Below are 22,852 nucleotides of genomic sequence, written 5' to 3' on the forward strand. Positions count from 1 at the left end.
TAGGACTCAGAACAACCTAAGAACATTGAAACAGTTTGTATACAATATGCATTCAAGATAATGCATGGAGACTCTTAGTGAGGATGATGTTATATATCTGTTTTACACATTGGACTAGGTAACTTCATTTTGCCACTCCCATGGCAGAGAGCAGAATAGAGAAGTATGCAGAAGAATTTGAGTGTTTTATAAATATGTGTGTGTATGTGTGTACACAATGGGTATTGCTTCTCACTCCAACTATTTATTAATGTCAGCTTATCTCCCATCTTTCCCTGAGGTGTATCATTTCCTGTTCTTTTCTTTATCCTCCCAAAGTGAAGATTTGACTAGATTTTCTTCAGTAACAGAAAATTCAAGACATCATAGTCTGAGACAGAAAGACTATTGAGCTTGGATTGAAAAATGAAGTGTTTGATTTTGGACACGCTACTTAAAGAATTAAGGTCTCTGAATATCGGATTCTTCTTCTTTGCAGTGGAGGCATTTATGTCCCTTTCCTCAGAGATTTAAAACCGAAAGAAGATAACACAGGGGAAACTTCAGATCATCATTAAAATGGTGGTTATTTTTAGAGAGAGTCAGAGGAAAAATGCTGTCCAAGAGCCTGAGAGTGGGCGAGATAAAGAAACTTAAGAGAGGGCACTTTGGCCAGGGAAGAAAGTCCCTTGAAGGCAAAAATGTCTCCAGCAAAATATCTTCTGTATTTTCACTCAACATGCCAGCTATGCTCTCATGTTAGGGTCTTCACATTGGGTTTCCTCTGCCCCAAATGCACATCCAACAAATATATGTGTCTGTTAAATTCCCTTATCTCTTTCAAGTCTTAGTGAGGCTTAGACTGATCACCCAATTTGATATTGTAACCTACATTCTCCGGCACTTCTAATCTCCTTTGCCTGGTTCAATTTTTCCATAACAGTTATTACTTTCTAATATACCATATGATTTACTTGTTTATTGTATCTATTTCTTTTTCTTTTGTTTAATAACACCTCATTGTCCCCACAACAGCCACACTAGAATTCAAGCTCTGTGTTGGGAGGGATTTCTGTTTGTTTAGAGGTGTATCCCAAACACGTAGGTTAGTGCTTGGGACATAGAATATACTTAATAAATGTTTGCTGAATAAAGAGATGTGTCACTCTAGTACTTTGAAGTAACCAAACCCAGCTTTTCCTGGCCACCAATTGAAGAATGGAATATATCATAAATGAAAGATTACATGGAACCTGACTACAGGGACTTTGGGACATTTGACTGAGAATGAAGTCAGGGACATTCTGTATGTTGCTCTACTATAGATTTCTTCTTCAAGGCAATGATACCCACTGTCTGAGTATACAATGGAGGGGTTCTCCCAAAGGACTGTTCTACTGGGTGAGTAAGCAGATAAGATACCCTGAAGAAGACAAACACATGTAATTTTACATTCCACTAGACAATAAATTCATTTTGTTTAGTTGAGGTTCTGAGTTGTATAAGCTATGACTTACAGTGATAAAACTGTATAAGTTTACATAGTTATTTACTTCATGTTTCCTAACATAAAGAATCCATATATCTCATCCATTGATAAGCCAATGTTAGGGAATGTTGCATGTGAGCTATTATTTAGCATCCCAAGATTAATTAAAATATGGACATGTTAAATATTTTCAAGCTAAAAAGTCAATTGCTCAAATCTATTTTGTGTGTGTGTTGGGAAGCATAGAGATAACTATTAAATTACTGTGTATAAAGCCTTTAATGAAGAAAATATGGTAAAGTCTTGTGAAAAAAAGAAGAAAAATATTCCAGATTTGAATAAGCTGCATGGAGCAACAGACAAGAGGTATCAGACTACAGCCATTAGTAACAGAGCCATGGAGGAAGACCCCCCTAAGCCTGAGAAGGTCCCAGTTGTGCCAAAAAATAGAAGTTAGAGATTCTAAATCACTACATCAAAGAAGAAATTGTTCTTTCAGGTTCACAAATGTATCTTCTCTTCCAAGGAAGAAATAAAGTTAGGCTCCACAACAGAAATGTGAAAATTTGTAAATAATGCTGCCAGTTATGTCCATTCAATTTATACTCTCCATCCCTCCAGAGGGCACCATTCACTTGAACTTGAATGTGAGAAACAACAGTATCTATAGTGCAATGGAGTCTGGATAGTGGTACAATGCAGCTATCTGGTTCTCAGGTCCTTCTTATTAACCCTGATTTCACCTTTGGATAGTAAAATATATTTTCTTATGTCTATTTATAACCTCTATTAATCAATGAGAAATATGACCTCTTAAGTTTTCCTTCCACTCCTGAACTACAGTATTTATAATCATCATTTAATCTAAAATATTACCTTTAAATTCAAAGTCATGTTTTGTTTTGCTTCTGCCTAATCTTAATCAATTCTTTTGTCTGCTGCAATTGTGTGGGCATGTGGGCCAACCACCTGCAAGAAGCTTCTATCACGGTCTATTTGGAAATTCACAGCCAGGGCTTGAGTGACACAAATGAGGAAGCTGGCCTTAAAAAAAAGCAATTACTTGATTTCTAAATTTTAAAGGACCCTATAGAAAGAGCTATTAGTTCTAACAGCTATTAGCAGTAGAAAACTAATCTATTAGTTTTCTACTGCTGCCCTGTGAGCCTTTTAATGTCAGTTACACTGAGGCAAAGACAAGGACATTGCAATAAATAGCCCCGAGTATTCCATCTGTGTGGTAGCTGTAAGCATCGTGATCTCACATTCCAGACTATGCACATATTTTTGGAAGGAGATTTTTATAAGGATTGTGAAAGGCTGTGTACTTGGATCCTTTCATTTGCATTAAGAGAAATGAGAAAAATGGGAATTCCTTTTGCATGCTAAAGTTAGATTAGTCAGAGGTCTTTTTAAAATATTATATTATCTTTTATAAATTGTTTTTCAAGTATAATTGTCTTCAGTTTCCCCACCACCACTTTTGCCCACCATACTTACCCCCACCTCCCACCCTCAATCTTACCCCCCTTTGACTTTGTCCATGGGTCTTTTATACATGTTCCTTGACAACTCTTCCCCTTCTTTCCCCTGTTTCCCCCTTCCCCTCTGGTTATTGTCAATTTGTTCTTTATTTCAATGTCTCTGGTTATATTTGCTTGCTTATTTGTTTTGTTGATTAGGCTTCACTTATAGGTGAGATCATATGGTATTTGTCTTTCAACCTAAGTGCCTATCAGTAAATAAATGGATAAAACACTATGGTGTGACCTGGCTGGTGTAGCTCAGCAGATTGAGCACAGGCCTGTGAAGCAAGGGGTCACTGGTTCAATTCCCAGTCATGGCACATGCCTGGGTTGCAGGCCAGGTCCTCACTAGGGGACACACGAGAGGCAACCACACATTGATGTTTCTCTCCCACTCTTTCTCCTTCCCTTTCCCTCTCTCTAAAAATAAATAAATAAAATACTTTTAAAAAACTATGGTGCATTTACACAATGGAATACTATGCAGCAGAAAGAAAGAAGGAGCTCCTACCCTTCATGACAGCATGGATGGAACTGGAAAGCATTATGCTAAGTTAAATAAGCCAAGTGGTGAAAGTAAAATACTTTATTCTTTATAAAAATGTTTTCTGTATAATTTTTCCTCTTTCCAACTTATTTATGCCGTAATGTGTTGTTACATTCTGTATTCCTTAGGACCTTTTCTTTGACTTATTTTTCTGTGTACTTAATTTCTTGTTCTCTTTCCCTCTTCCCACCTCTTCCCAGCTCCAATCACTGTGATACCAATCTCATCAGTTGTAGATATTTTTGTAATTAGTTACTCAATTCTAATTATTGTGATTAGACTTATATTTTGATTTTCCAACATTAGACATGACAAAATTTATTGATACCTTAATATTAAAAATTGAGATTGACTCATTTATGATACTGCCTCTCTTTCTAAACACACCCCCACACACACCCTCCTCCAAATTCATCAAAATAATATCTAGAATTTTGGATCAATCAATATTTATTGTAGTTATTATTATTACATGATTATAATTCAATGCTATGCTATATAGTAAATGATGAATTACTACTATCTTTCTGCTGTGTAGTATTCCATTGTGTAAATGTACCACAGTTTTTTGATCCACTTTTACTGATGCGTACTTAGGCTGTTTCCAGTACTTGGCTATTATAAATAACACTGCTATGAACAAAGGGCTACATATGTTCTTTTGAACTGGTGTTTCAGGATTCTTAGAGTATAATTTCAGCACTGGAACCACTGGGTCAAAAAGCAGGTCCATTGTAGTTTTTTGAGGAAATTCCGTACTGTTCTCCACAGTAGCTGCACAGGTCTGCAATCTCACCAACACTGTGCCAGGGTTCCCTTTTCCCCACATCTTCACCAGCACTTGGTTCTTGATCTATTAATCTTGGCTATCCTGACTGCTGTGAGGTGGTATCTCATTGTGGTTTTAATGTGCATCTCTTTGTTGGCTAGTGATGTTGAGCATCCTTTCGTATGCCTATGGCCATATGTATGTCCTCCTTAGAGGAGTGTCTGTTCAGGTCTTTTGCCCATATTTTAATTGGATTGTTTGTCTTCCTTGTGTTCAGTTATGTTACTTCTTTTTATATTTTGAAGATCAAACTCTTGTCTAAGATATAATTGGCAAATATCTTTTCCTATATGTTTGGTTCCCTTCTCATTTTGATGATGTTGTATTTATTCATGCAGAAGCATTTTAATTTGATATAGTCTCATTTGTTTATTCTTTCCTTTGTTTCTCTGCCCTAGAGGATATATCAGAGAAAATACTGCTGTGTGGTATATCTGAAATTTTACTGCCTATGTTTTTCTCTAGAACTTTTATGGTGTCAGGGTTTATGTTTAAATATTTTATCCATTTTTAGTTTATTCCAGTGTATGGCATAAGTTGGTGGCCTAGTTTCATTTTTTTGCACATAGCATTCCAGTTCTCTGAACACCATTTATTGAAGAAGCTATTTTTACTCCATTTTATTGCCTCATTTGTCAAATATTAATTGACCATAGAGACAAGGAGGTAAAAGACCTGTACTCAGAAAACTACAGAACACTGAAGAAAGAAATTAAGGAAGACACAAATAAATGGAAGCATACACTGTGTTCATGAATTAGAATAATTACCATCATTAAAATGTCCATACTATCCAAAGCAATCTATAGATTCAATGTAATCCCTATTAAAATACCAATGTCATACTTCATAGATTTAGAACAAGTATTTCAAAAATTTATATGAAACCAAAAAGGACCCTGAATAGCCTCAGTAATCTTGAGAAAGAAGAACAAAGTGGGAGAAATCACAAAACCTGATATCAGACTATATTACAAGGCCACTGTAAATAAAACAGTCTGGTCCTAGCATAAGAACACACACATAGATCAATGAAACAGGATAGAGAGCCCTGAAAACTTTCTTTTCTTTTAAGTTAAAAATGGTCTTTTCTTACTTTTGTGAATTTTGTCTATGGATATATCATAAGATGTTTCTCAAACTCTTTGACAGAATAGACAAACTTCTCACAGGAGTCAAACACATATTAAAAAAGAGACTCCATATTCTCCTGCAAAATACCCCTTCCAGAGCCTTTTGTATTGCTGCTTTAACATGGACTAGTGGTTTGGTATGCCCTATGTACTATTCTGTGATTTCTCTTCATCATTATTTCAGGGATTTCTTTTGCCTTTTTTACTGTTGATTGCCCTGTTTTTGTGGACCCCATTTTTTTCTTCCTAGATTTACTCTTTCACTCTATGGAGCACAAAATGAGGGAAAAGTAGGTAAAAATTTTGATCCTTTGCATGACTAAAACTATTTTTTTCAACTCTTGATTTAGTGTTTGGTTATATACATAATTCTGTGTTGAAAATAACTTTTAAAAATCATCTTGAAGTCTTGTTTCTAACTTTTATTTTTGAGAGTTGTCAAATGTTTAGTAATGCCTGGCTGCTTGCTCATAATTTTATAAACAAAGTATAAATAAAATGTTATTTATTAATAAAAGTTTATTTATTATTAAGATAGCAGACTGTTTATTAAAAATCACAAAACATGGATTAAAAACCCTTAGAAGATGAGAAGAACAAGGTGAATAATGGGATTCGTTATTGAATAATCAGGTAGGAACATGGCTTTTTTATTAGGCTGTTCACAACTTGTTAGGTATTTTCTCTCAAGTTATTCACTTTCCTTGGAAAGAAAACCAAGTTCTTTTATTTCACTGGGAGGAAGGTGTAACCCTGTGTGCCAGTAGGAGCTGAGCTAAGAGGAGGTGATGGAGTGGCCACAGCAGGTCTCAACAGGTGGTTGGTAGAGTTTCACTAAAACTGTTTCTGTAGTCTCCTTCTTGCCGTGTGTTGTAGCTGGTTCCCTGTGCTTTTCTCATTAGCAAATAAATAAATACAGTTTTTATTTTTTCAACTGTCTCAAAAAAAGGTGAAAAAAATTGGAGGTTTTGGAGGACAAGAGGGCCCTTAGAGACACGGGAAGCACATACTATCTGATGTCCTCGGCAGAGAAAATTTAGGGGGTGTGTATAGGTTTAGCTGTGTATTCTGCATGTTCTGAAGTCTCAAGGTTCCATTCAGCCACCTAAATTAATATGTTAGCTCGTATTTGTGAGTGTTTTGCGAGTCTTTTAATTTTTATGTTGGTAAATCCTATTCATTTTGGGGGGAAAAAGACTTATACTTCTATCTTCAAAGAACATTATCTACTCATGGTAAATCCTGGTGTCCTAAACCATTTTTATCAATAGATTAAGATAAGTAGAAAATCTTTCAGTAATAAAGAAATTAATTTTACTTTTTTCTTATAAACATGAGAAAAAGGGTTTAATATTATCAGTTAAGTGAAATCACAAGCCATAGGTACAAAATGTCCAAAGTAAAGATAATTCTACTGAATAAGCCACCTCATGCAGTTACTTTGATGTGGATTTTACAGTTGTTTTATTTTGGAAATTTTACTATGAATAGCAATGTTCAAAAGCTATGCATTCTGTGAGTACTTACTGATTTTTTTTTTGGCAGGGATCTTGGCATACCTGCCTTAAAACTTATTTAGGCAAAAAGTGTTGTAACTATGCTTATGACATAAACCCTTGTGTATCAGTTGTATATGTGAAATAATTGTGTTGACTCAACTAGAGATATAGGCTTAAGTTTTTATATAAAAATATATGGTTATATTTTCTTTATCTAAGTAACTAAATCCACTAGCAAATTATCATAAAGAGAATGACAGCTCTTTTAAACCTTGTGTTACTTTTGTAAGTATTCCAGTTTATAGTCCTTGCGCATGTGGGATCTTGTATACTATAGGTTAGCATATAAGAAATTTTGGAAATCTGAACCTTCAAGGGAGTGGCTATGAAATTATAAACTGGGTCAGGTGTCTCCAGTACCACTTTGGTGATTTGCTAGTAGGATCCGCAGAACTCAACATATAATTGTACTCATGGCTAAGATTTATTATAATGAAAGCAAAATTGTAAAAGAAAAAGGGTCCATGGGGTGAAAACTGGAAAAAAAACAGGTGCATTCTGTGGGAGTCCTCTCCTTGTGGGATCACACAGGGTAGACTTAATGCCTCCAGCATTAAATTGTTACATGTTGTCCATCAGAGAATTTATTACAGACTCAGTGCCCAAGGTTTTTACTGGGGGTGGGTCAGTTGAGCACCTTTTGCTTAGTTTGCATAAAAATTTGAGACTCCCAGAAGAAAAGGAGTTTTTCAGCATAAATTGTATAGTTTGCATATTTTAGGCAGAGTGAGTTATTATCATTAGTTAGGGAAAAATGGGAACTCTCGAGAAATCCAAATTCCCAGATGCCAGCCAAGATATCCTTTCTGAGGATAGTAGTGTTAGGCTTGCTCTGTTAAGTCTTTTCTGGAGAAAAAGGGCACTAAATATTATCCATGACCTCTGTGTTATAATATTTAGTAGTTATTTTTACATACACTAAATTTAATTTCCCATTTAATTTCCATGAAATCTCCATGAGGTACTATGGCAGAAGAGCTAGCGCTGAGAGGTAAAGAGGTATAATAAAAGCTTTCTTTGTCCCAGCCTTTGGTTGTCTTAAGATTCTGCTTTATATATTATGGGGATTACAAAATGTTAGAATTGCCACTCATTCCCACCCAGTGGGCTTCAGGGCTCATATATTAATTTGGAGTTTTGTTTTCTCCTGAGTCCATCAATTTTTCCTTGAAAAGGTAAAGTTGTTCCCTGCACTGTTTCCGTCTAGTACAAAGGCACTCATACTCTGGCAGGGGGTTCTAAACTGTGTGTGTGTGTGTGTGTGTGTGTGTGTGTTTTGCTTTAGGGCTCCCTACAGAGAATGAAAGCACACAGAGGGCAATTTTATATTTCTCCATGAAATGGATGTGTTTGGTAAATGTTAGAGAAACCCAAACATATGTGAATGCTAAGATGATGAATTTTTTTCCTAACAGCTACAGACTGTCCATAGTGAAGGAAAGATGGAGTTGGAACAACAGTTTTTGTCATCTCTACTCCCTAGCCTTCTTCTGATAACCCCATGCCTCCATCATCATTCCTCCCCAACCAGATCCTTTTGGGGAAATCTTTATTTTTAACTTGTTACATGTGGTTCAAGGAAGGTCTGACAATTATATTACCTCACTGATCATAGAGTTGTGTTTATCCTCAAGCTGAGTTAATCAGAATCCATATCTGTTCCATCCACCCGCCCCCCAATCACTGGAAGTGGAGTTGGATAGGAAGAGCTCTTTCTTATCTGGAAGGTTAGCAGAAAAGGATGTGAGTTTAGGAACTGTTGGTAACATAGGGTGGGGAAGGAAGATAGGTGGTGAGAAAAAAGCAGGGGTGAGAAATAGCATGTTGTTCCTGGTTTCAGCTCTGCACTATCTGTTCCATGTTCATGCGCCTTTTTATTGGCCTCATTCAAGTTGAATTTCTGTCTTTACACACCACAGTGGCCCTGACCACTGGATGGGTCAATTTTACTCAAAGAGCATTCTTAGGGAGAAGAAAGTTAAACTTGGGGTTTGGGCTCTCTCAGTGAAGTAATAAGGAAGGAATAGGGAAGGTCATTCTAGGAATACGTATTCATCACTAAACCAAACGTTATTTGATAATGAAAGAATGAATCACGATGTTTCTTTTCTAAACTTAAGACCTGAATGGATTTGACATGGAGCAGATGAAGATAAATAAAAACAAATATCAGGCCTACTCTAACAGAAATATCTCAGCACAAATTTCATTTTGTTTGGAAATCTAAGTCAGCAAAGTCACTGTGGGCCTGCCTGCTCCTGATGTTGAGGAGAGGGTCCATGGGAGCCAACCCCAAATGAGTTCTCATTCTGGGGTGTGTATGAGGCTAGGCTTCACTGTAAGTCTATATCCTGGGTAGGAGGTTCTGATCAGGTGCCTTTAAAAATCATAAGAATGCTTCTTAAATGAGATGAAAGTTGATTTCACCTTCATGATCTTTCTTTAGTATTTATCTCTATATTAAATCTGGAATCTGCTTTGTTGTTTATTGTAGGAATCTATTATGAGGCAAATTTTTTTGACATAAATATAGTATATAAAATTATTTTGAATATTTGCTTTTGGAAGTATATAAAAATATGATTATTTACACACACAAACACACACACACACACTCTCCCAGGTAATCTGAAAGAGTATTTTGTTGCAACTATCTTCTCTAAGTAACAGGAAGAAATTTCCCTGCTCTGTTTTCTGGTCTGTAAATTTGGAGCGCGTCACACAGTAATGTGTGTCTTCTTCTCAGGAACATCCTGGGGATGATTTTTCCAAATAGTACTTGTTTGTGTCAAAGTGAGTAAGTATTTTTGCTCTTTTTATTTTAAAAAAAGAGCTAGTAAATGCAAATTGTTTTGGGTAGACAAAATATTTCATTGGCATAAACATTGGAAAATTAAATTTCTCTTGAAAAATGCAATTATATGACATTTCAAAGTGATTAAATGGCAATTTGATTATTTAGAAGTATTAGCAGAAAACTACCTTTAATTTCATGCATTTTGGTGAGAAGTCATGCAGTTCCCATAGCAGGTTAATGGAGCTTTCTTATCTGAATAACAAATCTAAAATGGGGCCTCAGAATATAATCCGAGTGGTCTAAGTAGTTTTCATTCACAAATTTGAATTTTTGGGTGGTTGTGCTGAATTCTAAAGATGCATTCAGCAAGAAAATTCTATTTTAACTGGTTAATTTTGCCTTTGCTTTTATTTTGTTTGTATATTAGTTTGTTTTCTCCCAATTTACTAACCTAGGTTATCTTCCTATTTGTTGAGTGTTTTTGGCATTATTGATTGCTATCTGCTCATTTATGCACGATTCAAAAGAATTACACTTTCACAGGTGCATGTGTATCAAACCACAGAAAATACAATGAGATAATGTGCAGTAAGGGTTTGTTCCCAAACTCATTCGACCTCTATGTCATCCTGGATGCCACTTGGGGGTTGCACCTTTTCCTAAGTGACTCAGAGAGCTGCCTTTTTTCTGATGTTCGAAAAAGCAATTTCCCCTCTAAGGTGCTACTGCAGAGTAGCTGGAGCTGGTTGCTCGGGGGTGTTTGTGTGTTTGCACGGAGCACATTTTCCCCTTCATGACTGCTGTCATATCAACTCACTTTGATAATCAAAATAAGTCTTTTGAAATGTGTCTCTATGCACTCCAGACTAATCCAAACCTAAGACAATTGGGCTGATTTTGTTTGCCTCTTTTGTCGGCACCAGCAACATCAAGATAGCAGACATTTCCAGCTCCGAGAATGATTACTGTCGTCGAAGACAGGAGAGCCTGATAGAAAGAAGCTTGACTTTCATAAAAGAAATTGCCTCTGGAGGGCTCGGAGCAGCTCAGAAAGAGCTTGCCTGGGGAATCAGAAAGACGCTGTCAATGGCACAGACTTCAGGTGCCACTTCACAAAGAGCTTAATTTTCTCTCTTTTTTCCCCTCTCTCTCCACCTCTGCCAATGTTGGCAAAAATTCTTGAAAAGTTATAGAATGAAGGTGAACAGGACAAAATTAGTAGATTCCCGTGAGTCATGACAGTTTCAACACAACCCTTAGCTGTTCTTCATGTTAAATTACAGTGTGGGGTGCTTCAGCCTGTATCGGGATGATTAACCATAGGGTAGGCTCACCTCCAAAGGTGATACTTTATGTCATTGTGCAGCAAAAATTGAGAGAGAAATAAAGATGGGGTGGGAGCAGAGCAAATTATTGGAATTTATACCCCCATTTTCATCTCATTATCTTAATATATGGTACAGACTGTAGACTTACTAACTTCGAAACTCCCTATGAACAAAAAGGATCCATAATGAGACTTGGGCTTCAAAAAGCCAGTGCTCAAACGGGCCAAGAGACCCTTCTTAAAGACCTGATATTAACTATGGAAGTCGAGACGTGGCATTTAAAATGAAAGAAAAAAAAAGAAAAATACCCCCAAACCACCTTTCTGGAATGAAGCATCAAAACGATCTCTTATAATTACTGGATTTTAAGAAAGCGGGATCAACTGAACCTCATATTACCATCACTATTTCAGATGGAGCTGCCGTCAGACAGCTAAAACAATTTTTGTTTTAGCTGTCTTACAGGATGTTTTCAATAGCAATGGCTAACAATTATTGAGCTCTTACTGCATGCTAGATGCTGTGCTAATTGTTTATGTTAATATACAACAGACTCACACCCATGGTATGAGTTAATCATGCACTTATGTCTATTTTATAGATGTAGAAATTGAGGCTTAGAGAAGTCAATTTCTTTGCCTAAGTCCACGTCGCTAGTCAGTGTTGAGAATGTACGTATTTTCTTTCTTACTGGGTAAAAAGTGAGACCTGTGCTGACCTTGGAAATGTGAAATCGATATAAATGGAAGGTAAAACTCCATGGCTCATCTTGCTGCTATTAATGTTCTAACTGAAATGAGGCCTTGGTTTTCCAAAGCAAGCTCAGCTCATATCAAACATCATTTTCGTTTGGCTGCAGAGTAGAAATATAAATGCATTTGTTTCTGTTTGCACTCTTTTCCAGCTGAAAACCTCTCTTGTTAGCTGTCGACAATGTCACTTCCACATTTTCATGTGATGAGTTACTACTGCTGCTTATTTTGAAACAGAGGTGATAATTAATCTTCCCACATTCAAGCATTGCAAACATATTTCAATTTCAAATGAGATAAGACCCAAGCTGAAACACCCACACTTATATTTTAGAAAGCTTTATACCATACATTGTAACTGGCCTGAATTTTCTTCCTGGTAGTCACATTATCAATGAGTGTAGAAGTATTTCTAATGGACATTCTTGGCAGTATAGGGAACTGGCTTATTAGCAAAAGTTGGAAAGAAGAAAGTGGAAATTAGTTTAATGTTAGTGTTTTTGCTGAGCCTGCATGCACACTTCTCCTCCTTCATCTGCTCCTCTTTCAACAGCAGAATAATTTTGAAACTTATCTATAGTATGAGGAAAATACATCACTTCCTATATTCACTGTCACTGACTTCGAAGGTTGGGTCTGGTCCAGCAAATTAGAACCAGAACTCTAAGAGAACTATACATCCTATAGTTTGTACAGTGGTAGAAAAAAGTAGGTTGATAACAATTAATGATATAATAATTCATAAATAAATAACAACAAGAATAAACTGTGTTTAATGTACTCACAACTGTATACCTAATTTTGCCCAGCCCTGTATTTACATGTATGTTATTGAATACTGATTTGTTGACCAGGATTTTAGTGAATGTTATTTGCGGGTGACTTAGTATCACTTGTTAGGAGTTTTATCTCAAGTTATAAGAGTAGACAATAAAACCTATACAGAGTTACATTCTAATTCCTCTGTATACGTATGTTATACATGGTTTAGCTTTCTCATATAGTTCCTCTTAAAGAAATCACAAAGTTCTTAGAACCCTAAATAATGTGATAATTATTCACATAAAACACTATATAATTTGAATATTATTTCTTAGAATACAAAGTAATATGAATATTATCGTATGTTGTTTTGAAGAAGCCAGGCCAGAGAGCTTGCAGTGCATAATGCACTTTATGGGTACTCAGATTTCACAAGGCAACCACAAAAAATCTAATTCTCTCTTTTCTCATTTCTTTTTGTTTCCTTTCATCTCTTATGTGCTTCTTGACTACAAGTGGCTTCCAGGATGTCTATGGCCACTCATGAGTCGACACAGGCTCCGGGTTGGTGATGGATGGCCTCCCAGCAACTCTATAGCATCTGTGCCAGGAAGTATACCACTTTCTTACTCTTGAATGCTATTACTAGAAATTCTTGGGATTTTCTGGTAATTAAAATGTTTTCTTAAGTTTATACATATGTACACATAGATATATGAATATTTATTCACAGAAACAAAGATGTTCATTTACTTTAGCAACCATAACTGATTGAAACAAAACAGAAATATACATCAAAGAAAAATGGGAAAAAGGCAAAGGAAAAATAGTACACTGCCTTTCCTTACTTGTCCTATGACTCAACATTTTTCCTATCATATTCTGATTCCAGATTCACTTTTAAGGTATTCATTGTAATATAAATATGTTAATAAATATTTGTTTAAGTATTAGGTTTCTTTCTTTAAAAGAGAAATGAGGAAACCCTGTAGAAAAACATCTCATTGGGGAGAGTTTTCCTTGATTTATGCTGACTGAGACATCTTTTTCTGTACCCAGAGAACTGTATAACAAAATGGGATAATATGATGAGACAAAGAAGAAAGGAGTGATTTGATGGAAGATAAAAAGTGACATTTGAGACACGGTAATTTTGGGTAGTAAGTTTTGATCTTTCCTAGATTAAACAGACTTTTTGGCCAACCCAATATTTTTTTTGTGATTATAATTTTCTTTTTTTCCCAAATTTTTAAATTTAATTATTTTTCAAGTACAGTTTTCTGTCTATTACTCCTATCCCATCCAACCCCCATGATGCCCCCCTCCCTCCCATTTCCACCCTTCTCAGTTGTTGTCCATGTATCCTTTATATATGCTCCTTTAAATCCCTCCCCTATTTCCCCTGAAATTCCCTCCCCTCTCCCCTCTGATCACTGTCAGCCTGTTCTCTACTTCAGCGTCTTTGGTTATATTTTGCTTCCTTGTTTGTTTTGTTGTTTAGCTTCCTGTTAAAGGTAAGATCATATGGTATTTGTCCTTCAACACCTGGCTTATTTCACTCAGCATAATGCTTTCCAGTTCCATCCATGTTGTTGCAAAAGGTAGGAGCTCCTTCTTTATTTCTGCAGCATAAAATTCCATTGTGTATATGTACCATAGTTTTTTGATCCATTCATTTCCTGATGGGCACCTAGGTTGCTTCCAACTCTTGGCTATTGTAAATTGTGCTGCTATGAACATTGGGGTGCATAGGTTCTTTGGGATTGGTGTTTTAGGGTTCTTAGGATACAATCCTAGCAGTGGAATTGCTGGGTCAAAAGGCAAGTCCAATTTTAGTTTTCTGAGAAAATTCCATACTGTTTTCCATAATGGTCGTAATCTTCCAAAACTCAATGAAGAAGAAGTAGAAAGCCTTAACAGACCAATAACAGCAGATGAAATTGAAGCAGTAATCAAAAAACTCCCATCACACAAAAGCCCGGGACCAGATGGTTTCACAGGAGAATTCTACAAAGCATTTAAGGAAGAGCTAACCCCTATTCTTCACAGACTATTCCAAAAAATCCAAAATGATGGGAAACTCCCCAACTCTTTTTATGAAGCCAGCATCATCTTAATTCCAAAACCAGATAGAGAAACAACAAGGAAAGAAAACTTCAGGCCAATATCGCTGATGAACATAGATGCCAATACTTTTGTTTCAGGGTTGTTGTGTGGATTAAATGGTCCAATTCATGAAAAGCATTTAAGACAATCTCTGGCATACAAAAATGCTTAATTTGTGCTGGCCATTACTATTAGTCATTATATGTCACCTATAATAGATTAAAGTCTTTCCGTTAACATCTCAAGTTCTCAATTTTCAACATAAGTTTGCAAATCTGAAAACAAATCTCAGAAGAAAATTGAGAATCTGAGATGTTAATTCAAAAGTCTTTACAATAGGTGATATATAAGAACTAATGGTAATGGCTAACACACACGGAGCAGGTTTTGTACGCCAGAGATTGTATTTTTTTCCCATGAGTCCTTTATACATGTTCCTTGATAACCCTTTCCCCTCTCCCCCCATTATCATCCTCACCCCTCCCCTCTCACACTGTCAGTTTGTTCTTTATTTCAATGTCTCTGGTTATATTTTGCTTGCTTGTTTGTTTTGTTGATTAGATTCCACTTCCTGACAGCATAGATGGAGCTGGAGCGCATTATATTAAGTGAAATAAGCCAAGTGGTGAAAGACAAATACTATATGATCTCACCTACACGTAGAACCTAATCAACAAAACAAAGATAAATTGTTTTAAATGCTTTTTTCGAATTAAATTATTTATTCCACACAAATAGCCTGAAAGGTAAATATTGGGTTGGCCAAAAAGTGCATTTAGTATTTTCTCATAAAATAAAACACACATTTTTTCATTTCACTAATAAATTTATTGGTTAGGATATTGTGAGTACGTTAGCTATCTCCTGCATGGTATAACACTGAGTGTTCTCAATTAATGTCTCAGTTTTATGGCTATTAACTTCAACTGCCTTACCCAACTGTAGAGCATTGTCCAGTGAGAAATCTCCAGCATGAAACTTTGCAAACCAACTTTGATATATTTGATTAGTCACAGTACCTTCTCAATATACTGCATAAATCTTATTTTTTGCATTTCAGTTGCATTTTTACTTTTCTTGAAATAATAAAGCATAACATACTGAGAATGTTGCATATTTTCTTCGATCTTCAATACTAAAATGGCTACACAAAATTTCACCAGTTTCAATAGTTTTTTTAAATGTACACAGATATGACAGCTGACAGTACAATCTAACAAAGTCTTTTTAAATGCAGTTAAAGACAACTGAGCACTGCTAGAGCTATCTTAAAGAAAAATACTAAACAAACTTTTTGGCCAACACAATATTATTCTTGTGGCTATTTGACAAACAAGGGAAGAAATGAACAAAAAGTGAAATAAATTCCACAAAATTACTCAACTAAAAGGTGTTAGAGTCAGGGTTTCAAACTCATGCAATCTATTCACAAAGCCCAAATTGCAGCTGATACAGGGTATAGTAGAGAAAGAAGACAGGTGGACCACAGAACATTTATGAGATAATTTACACTGATTACCCAAATAAAACCAGGGGATTTGTGAAGAGAGCAGAAGAGGGCATGGCTTGAAAAGTTTCTAGGAAAATCTGAATTGTGTAGTTTTTTAATGTCCAAGACAAAAAAGCATTTCATAAAAGGCTAAAACAGTGCGGGAGAGATCAAGGAGAGTGATGACCTATTAAGGACCATTAGCTCAGGTGATTAGAAACTATGGAGTCTTCAGGAGAACTACTTCTGTAGTCTCCTAGAATAAAGAAATGTGACCTTTTTAATGACCACACTGTCAGTGATACAAAGTCTGCATCAGTTTCATATAATTAAATTTTCTAATGGCTGTAAGCAATCAAAATGAGAGCCTGGTTTGGTGGGGAAGCACTAGGAAGGAGTGAGGAGATAAGTAAATGTCCCACTTCACTTCTCTCAGTTTCTACTTAAATGTTAGTGAGCCTCTCCCTGAAGTCACTATACAAAATAACAACTTCCCCCTACCTATTTATGGCCCTATTTCTTATCCTCCACTTTATTTTTATTCATTGCACTAATCTCTTTTATATACACTATATATTTACTTATATATTTGTTTGTCTCTTTTCCATACTCAAAAGCAAGTCCAGCTGGGGAAAGATGGTCATTGTTTTGTTTACTTAGAATGATGCCTGGCATAGAGCCGACACTTAATGTATATTTTACTGAATGAAAAAACGTATTCAAATTACACCCTGAGTTAATGGTATGGNTTTTCATTCATTGCACTAATCTCTTTTATATACACTATATATTTACTTATATATTTGTTTGTCTCTTTTCCATACTCAAAAGCAAGTCCAGCTGGGGAAAGATGGTCATTGTTTTGTTTACCTAGAATGATGCCTGGCATAGAGCCGACACTTAATGTATATTTTACTGAATGAAAAAACGTATTCAAATTACACCCTGAGTTAATGGTATGGCTCAGGTCACACTACCTGTTGATTCTGGGTCTGCTTTTTACAATCTACATGATTAAGGGGGATATCCAAGGTTGTTTTAAAGCTTCTCCATTCAATATATTTTTGAGTTTAAAATGCTATTTTATTTCAGAAATGTGAAGCTGTATCTTACTTCAGTAAAACTTGGGAGACCAAAGGCTAAATGTTAATCTCTTCCAGATGTTGAGATGCCTGGGTGTGATCTTACGCACCTATTGTTTGTCCTGAGTCCACTATGAATCTTTTCACCCGACATCAGTGGCTGTCTTCTGCCACAGTGGCTCAACTGGCTTTCAACACAGTTTAGTCAATCTCAGTTCTTCAAAGCTGGTAGTCTGATTCCCCTTCAGAAACTATATTTGTCATTTGTTCACAGCAGTATTTCTAGTGCATAATTTTATTTTTGAGGCAGAACTGTCATTTTCAGGTGACAAATCCACTAACTCAGAGTACCTGGGTGCTTCTAAACTCTGAAGTTCCACAGCCGTAAATAGGGAATTCCACAAAACACACACAACCGAGGTGCTTTGTTTTCTGAAACATGTGCCCTGGTCACCTAAGTGGCCACATTTTGGTTTCAAGATATTGCAGGTAATTATATCATGAATGTTTTCCAGGCTTTCTTAAACAAATATAAACTCTGAAGAACCCACGTTTTAATTTCCAGTGCTTTCTGGATACTGTCTGGAAACTCCTTCTCTGACTCCATTTATGTGATTAAACTTTAAACACCTGGGTTTGCTTTTCAGGGAAGGTGAAAACAAAGGAGAGAGGTGATAGGGGAACTGCATTCTGTACATGATAGTTAGGGATCTATAATTCTTTTCTGCATAAGAAAGGCAAAGAGGGGTGATGACTGTGATATTACCAGGTGCTTTCGTGTTGTTGTAAAGGACAGAGAAAAGTGGCTGTAGTCTTGGTCCTGGGTCTGAAGAAAGATTACTCATCTTTCTGTATTTATGGGGATAATGTATCATGCTTTCTGTGTGGCATTGTAAAAACATTTTATTGGTTTCTTAAGGACAAAGTGGAAAAGTCTGCACTGGGGATTATGGCAATTAGGAAGCTCTGTTACATGCTAAAAAAGTTCATCCAAAAAATTTTTTGAATAAATTAAGTCACTCAAATTCAGGAGCAGGGTTAAACAAATGAAGAGGATCAATGTCATCCTGGAAGAGGCTTCAGTATTGAATTTGTTAAGCCAATTTTATTTAACTTTATTTTTATACTCAAAACTATTAATAAAGACCTAGAAAATTATATTGTAATTATTTCTCCTGCTAGGTAGGGGTTTTCAATAGATGAGACTATTTCTTCTTCACATTTAAATGCCTAGTACTTCATATAAATAATTTTCACTAAGTTACTCATACAGTCTGTAAAGAATGTGGAGCCAGACTAGTTATAACTCATCCTTCATCGGCATTATATTTTAAGAGGAACTGTTGTTCATGACATTAGAAACATCTCCATATTCAGTATAACCCCTCATGAGCTCCTAGCAGTTTCTGAAATGTGTTATTTATTAAGCTCTGTGTAAAAATGAGAGTACAAGGTAGAATACAGCAAAGGAGAAAGAGAACGAAAAAGCACAGGTAGTTCAATATCTAACTTTAATTCTTATAAGAATATTTGGGAAAATGTTTGTCTATTTGTAAGAGTCAGAAAATATGATTTACTAGCTTAACTTTTTTCACTACACTAGAATGTTTTTTCCTTTATTTTTTAACCAGAGAAAAATCTTTATGTCAAAATACAATAAAATATCTTGGGCCCTGGCTGGTGTAGCTCAGTGGATTGAGCGTGGGCCTGTGAACCAGAGGATCGTGGTTTGATTCCCAGTCAGGGCACATGCCTGGGTTGCAGGCCAGTTCCCAGCAGGGGACTCACGAGAGGCAACCATACATTGATATTTCTGTCCTCTCTCCTTCCCTTCCCCTCTAAAGATAAATAAATAAAATTTATAAAAAAATATCTTGCACTGAAATAGCATTGCTTAAACATATCTTCAAAAGTCTGTTGGGAACCGCTCTGCCTCGTTTTAGGAGTTGTAATTGCCTCCCATGGATAAGTCTAAGTGTGTGACTTCCGGAATTCGAGCCACTAAGGAGACAAAACTTGTCACCTGCACCCAACACTTGGTCGGTTAGTCTATGACGAGTACAACCCCTCAGAGGAGGGGCAACCTAAGCCAGACATGATCACTTGGGAGGCCTTCATGGAAGGACTGGGGGGGGCTGCAACAAAGAGCAATGGACTCTCACCCCTCAGCTTTGACAAAGCCCGAGTCCTCATGTTCTCTGGGAGAAGTGCTTCCTGGCTCTAATCCCCTTAAGCCTGAATACCTGATGGGGAGGCGGTGCAGCTCCTTGCCTTGCTAGAGCAGGATCCAGGGTTATCAGGCCTAAGAAAAAATATGTAAAATCCTCTGAAACCTGCTTTGTTTAGAATGCTCTCATTTAAATGATAAGGGTCCAAGCAAGAAGTTTGTTCTTCAAAGTTTTATGGCTCTTTAGCTATCTGACCTTGACTGAGAATAAGCCCTCATAGTTCTTTGAATGCTATCTATTGTTTGATCCTTACCTGTATTCCTGTGCAGAGGAACCCAATAAAAGTCCCTTGAGGAAGGGGCTCTTGGCCCTTCTTCTTTGATGGATCGGCCACCTTTCCTCCCAAAGCAGATCGTGTCTTGGTAGTTTCACTTTCATAGGTGGCAGATGGGGGTACTTTGCGGGCAGAGTTGCCCCCACAAAGTCTGCTCTAAAAGGTGTTTTATTTCCACTATATACTTCTTAGAAAAACTTTCTGGTGATCAAATATCTCATTTGGGTCTTTTCTCAGCCTTCCTGTAGACAAAATTGGGTAACGAAAGAATAGGATGTGAAGGGGGATTACCAGGAGAACAAGGGGAAAATAACATTAGGCAAAGTAGAAGGGAAATGATTAAATCAGTTTTTGGAAAGGCATGGGTGGTTTATGCTACCAGAATATGCCTCTTTGGTTTCCATAAGAGTCCTGTTTAAACTCTATTACAGCTAGTAAGTAACTTCTTGCCATAGAAACTTGGAATAATGTAGGCCAAAATAGCTCAGAACTAAAATTATTTTCCTTTATGCAGTTACGCACATGCTATCACTAGCTCCAATAAAGTCCACAGAGTAGTTAGTACCTGTTAGCTTCATAAAATCACAAACCTTCCCCAGAGAGAATCCACAAAGAATATTAATTACATTTTTAGATTGTCAAATGGCCAGAAGTAATTAATTCGATTCATTTCTAGATATCAGTAGATTTGTGTTACTTAAGGTTTTCTGGGTAGACAAAAGATATATATCTATATATATATATATAATCACATACATGTATGGTAGAGGAGAAATAATAATGTTTTTAGTAGTCTTAATCATAGGGCTAACATGACTTACCAAAAAATGTACCTGAAATAAAAAGAGGCTGCTGCTTGTTTTTTTAGCTTTTTGACAATTTTGAATCAATTCTGAAACCTTTTCAAAACACTGGTAAGATGGAAATAGGTATCACAGTTCCTTTAATTTAATAGTTCATATATTAATATGCTAATCTGTTTCCTAAATATTATTCTGAATACATAGGAAAACAATAAATGTCTCAAACATCATCTGCCTGTATTTTCCCTGAAGAGGTTTGCATATTTTCAGTGGGAAACAAGTCTAAATATCTTGTAATTTTCACAAATATGTTTCATAGTTTCACAGCAGCCCTGCTAATGAAGTACAGTATGAGCCCTTATAATAAGCCAAAATGATTTTAAATTGCAGACAGTGCCTTCTAATATTGTAAAAACATAGTGAGAACTGCTGGGGAGAACAAGAGTTGTTTCCTGCTTTGGGTAGAGAAGAAGGCAGAAAGGAAATTTCATTTTGAAAGGAGAATGAGAAAGGCTGATATGTGTATCCACCTTAGATGAAGTTCAAGGAACTCAGAAACTTGGTGAAATTAGTCTGAGAGGACTCTTAATATTAGCTGTGAGCACTGAGATATAGCAACAATTTTGAAGATAGATACCAGATCATTTCCTCATATGTGGTGTATGAACATCGAGGTAGAAAATCAACATTTAGATACCTGAAAAAAGGAATACTGGAGATTGCAAAATTGGATCAGAAATTAATTTCCTGGTTTGCCGCAGTCATAAATCCAAGCTTTCAATACAGAGGAGAGAGANGTCTGAGAGGACTCTTAATATTAGCTGTGAGCACTGAGATATAGCAACAATTTTGAAGATAGATACCAGATCATTTCCTCATATGTGGTGTATGAACATCGAGGTAGAAAATCAACATTTAGATACCTGAAAAAAGGAATACTGGAGATTGCAAAATTGGATCAGAAATTAATTTCCTGGTTTGCCGCAGTCATAAATCCAAGCTTTCAATGCAGAGTAGAGAGATGGGACAGCACATGAAGGCTTATTAAGAGTGGATCCACAGCATTGATATTAACTGGAAGTCCCTTTAAACAAGTGGAAACACAAACACAAAGACACTCATATTTCAGCAGCCAGTGGCTCTAATGTATTGCGTACCTTACTATGTGCCTAACCCTGAGCTAGTCCCATACAAAGTGTCAAATTCTCACGACTCTCCTGCAGGATAAGTAGAACCATCTCCACTTTGCAATGAAACCTGAGGGTCACAATACATGAATTATTTGCTGAATGACCTAAATCTAAATGTGACAGAGGTAAGAGAAAGAGATCTCAGATTCTTGTCACATTTATTACACTTACTTGCCTCTGATTACCAAGCCAAATGGGTATTTCGTGTTAATTACTCCAAGTGCAGAATGGAATATGTGCACAGTGAGTCAGGACAATGTTTAAATGGCATTGGCTGAAAATTATGTTATTTTAATAGTTACGTATTTATCTTAATTTGTATTATACAAATGTCAATAATTTGTGTACAGCTATATTATTTCTTTAGGACAAAGTAAAAAATAAAGTATCTAGTTTACAAAGAAAACAGAAATTGCTGGTGTGGTTCTGAGGACCATGAATGTTCCAAGTATTTATTAAATAAATTTTAGCTGAAGATCTTCTGAGAAAATGACATTCTAGATCTGTCTATCCTTCCTTCCTTCTTTCGTTCCTTCCTTTCTTCCTTCCTTCCTTCCTTCCATGCAGCCACTCACCCACCCATCCATCTAACATCAATATATCTATCTAGTGTTTAATGTGCATTTTTCACTTTCTGAATCTCCAAACCCTTCACTGTATCCCTTTCAGCAGCACATTAATTACCTTTAGTAATAGTCAAATACAGCAAAATTCATAAAATTGTCTGTGAGGGACTGAAGTTCTAGCAAAACCCATCTGATCCAGTGATTCTGGACTCTCTTGAGTACCAATCAAAACCCTTAAATTATTATAATCTACATAAATATGTTATGTGTATAGAAGACATATACAGATAGTCAACTTAATAGAGTGTAATAATAAAAAGTAAATGAGAAAATTGTGATTTTCTCTAACCCAATGGAACCTCTTTTCACCCTCCCTTTGTCAAAGCTATGCAAGTACCATTTTTGATCATGCC

Source organism: Sturnira hondurensis, unplaced genomic scaffold, assembly GCF_014824575.4.
Source record: "Sturnira hondurensis isolate 20B ecotype Veracruz unplaced genomic scaffold, ASM1482457v3 Scaffold0003201, whole genome shotgun sequence".
NCBI lineage: Eukaryota > Metazoa > Chordata > Mammalia > Chiroptera > Phyllostomidae > Sturnira > Sturnira hondurensis.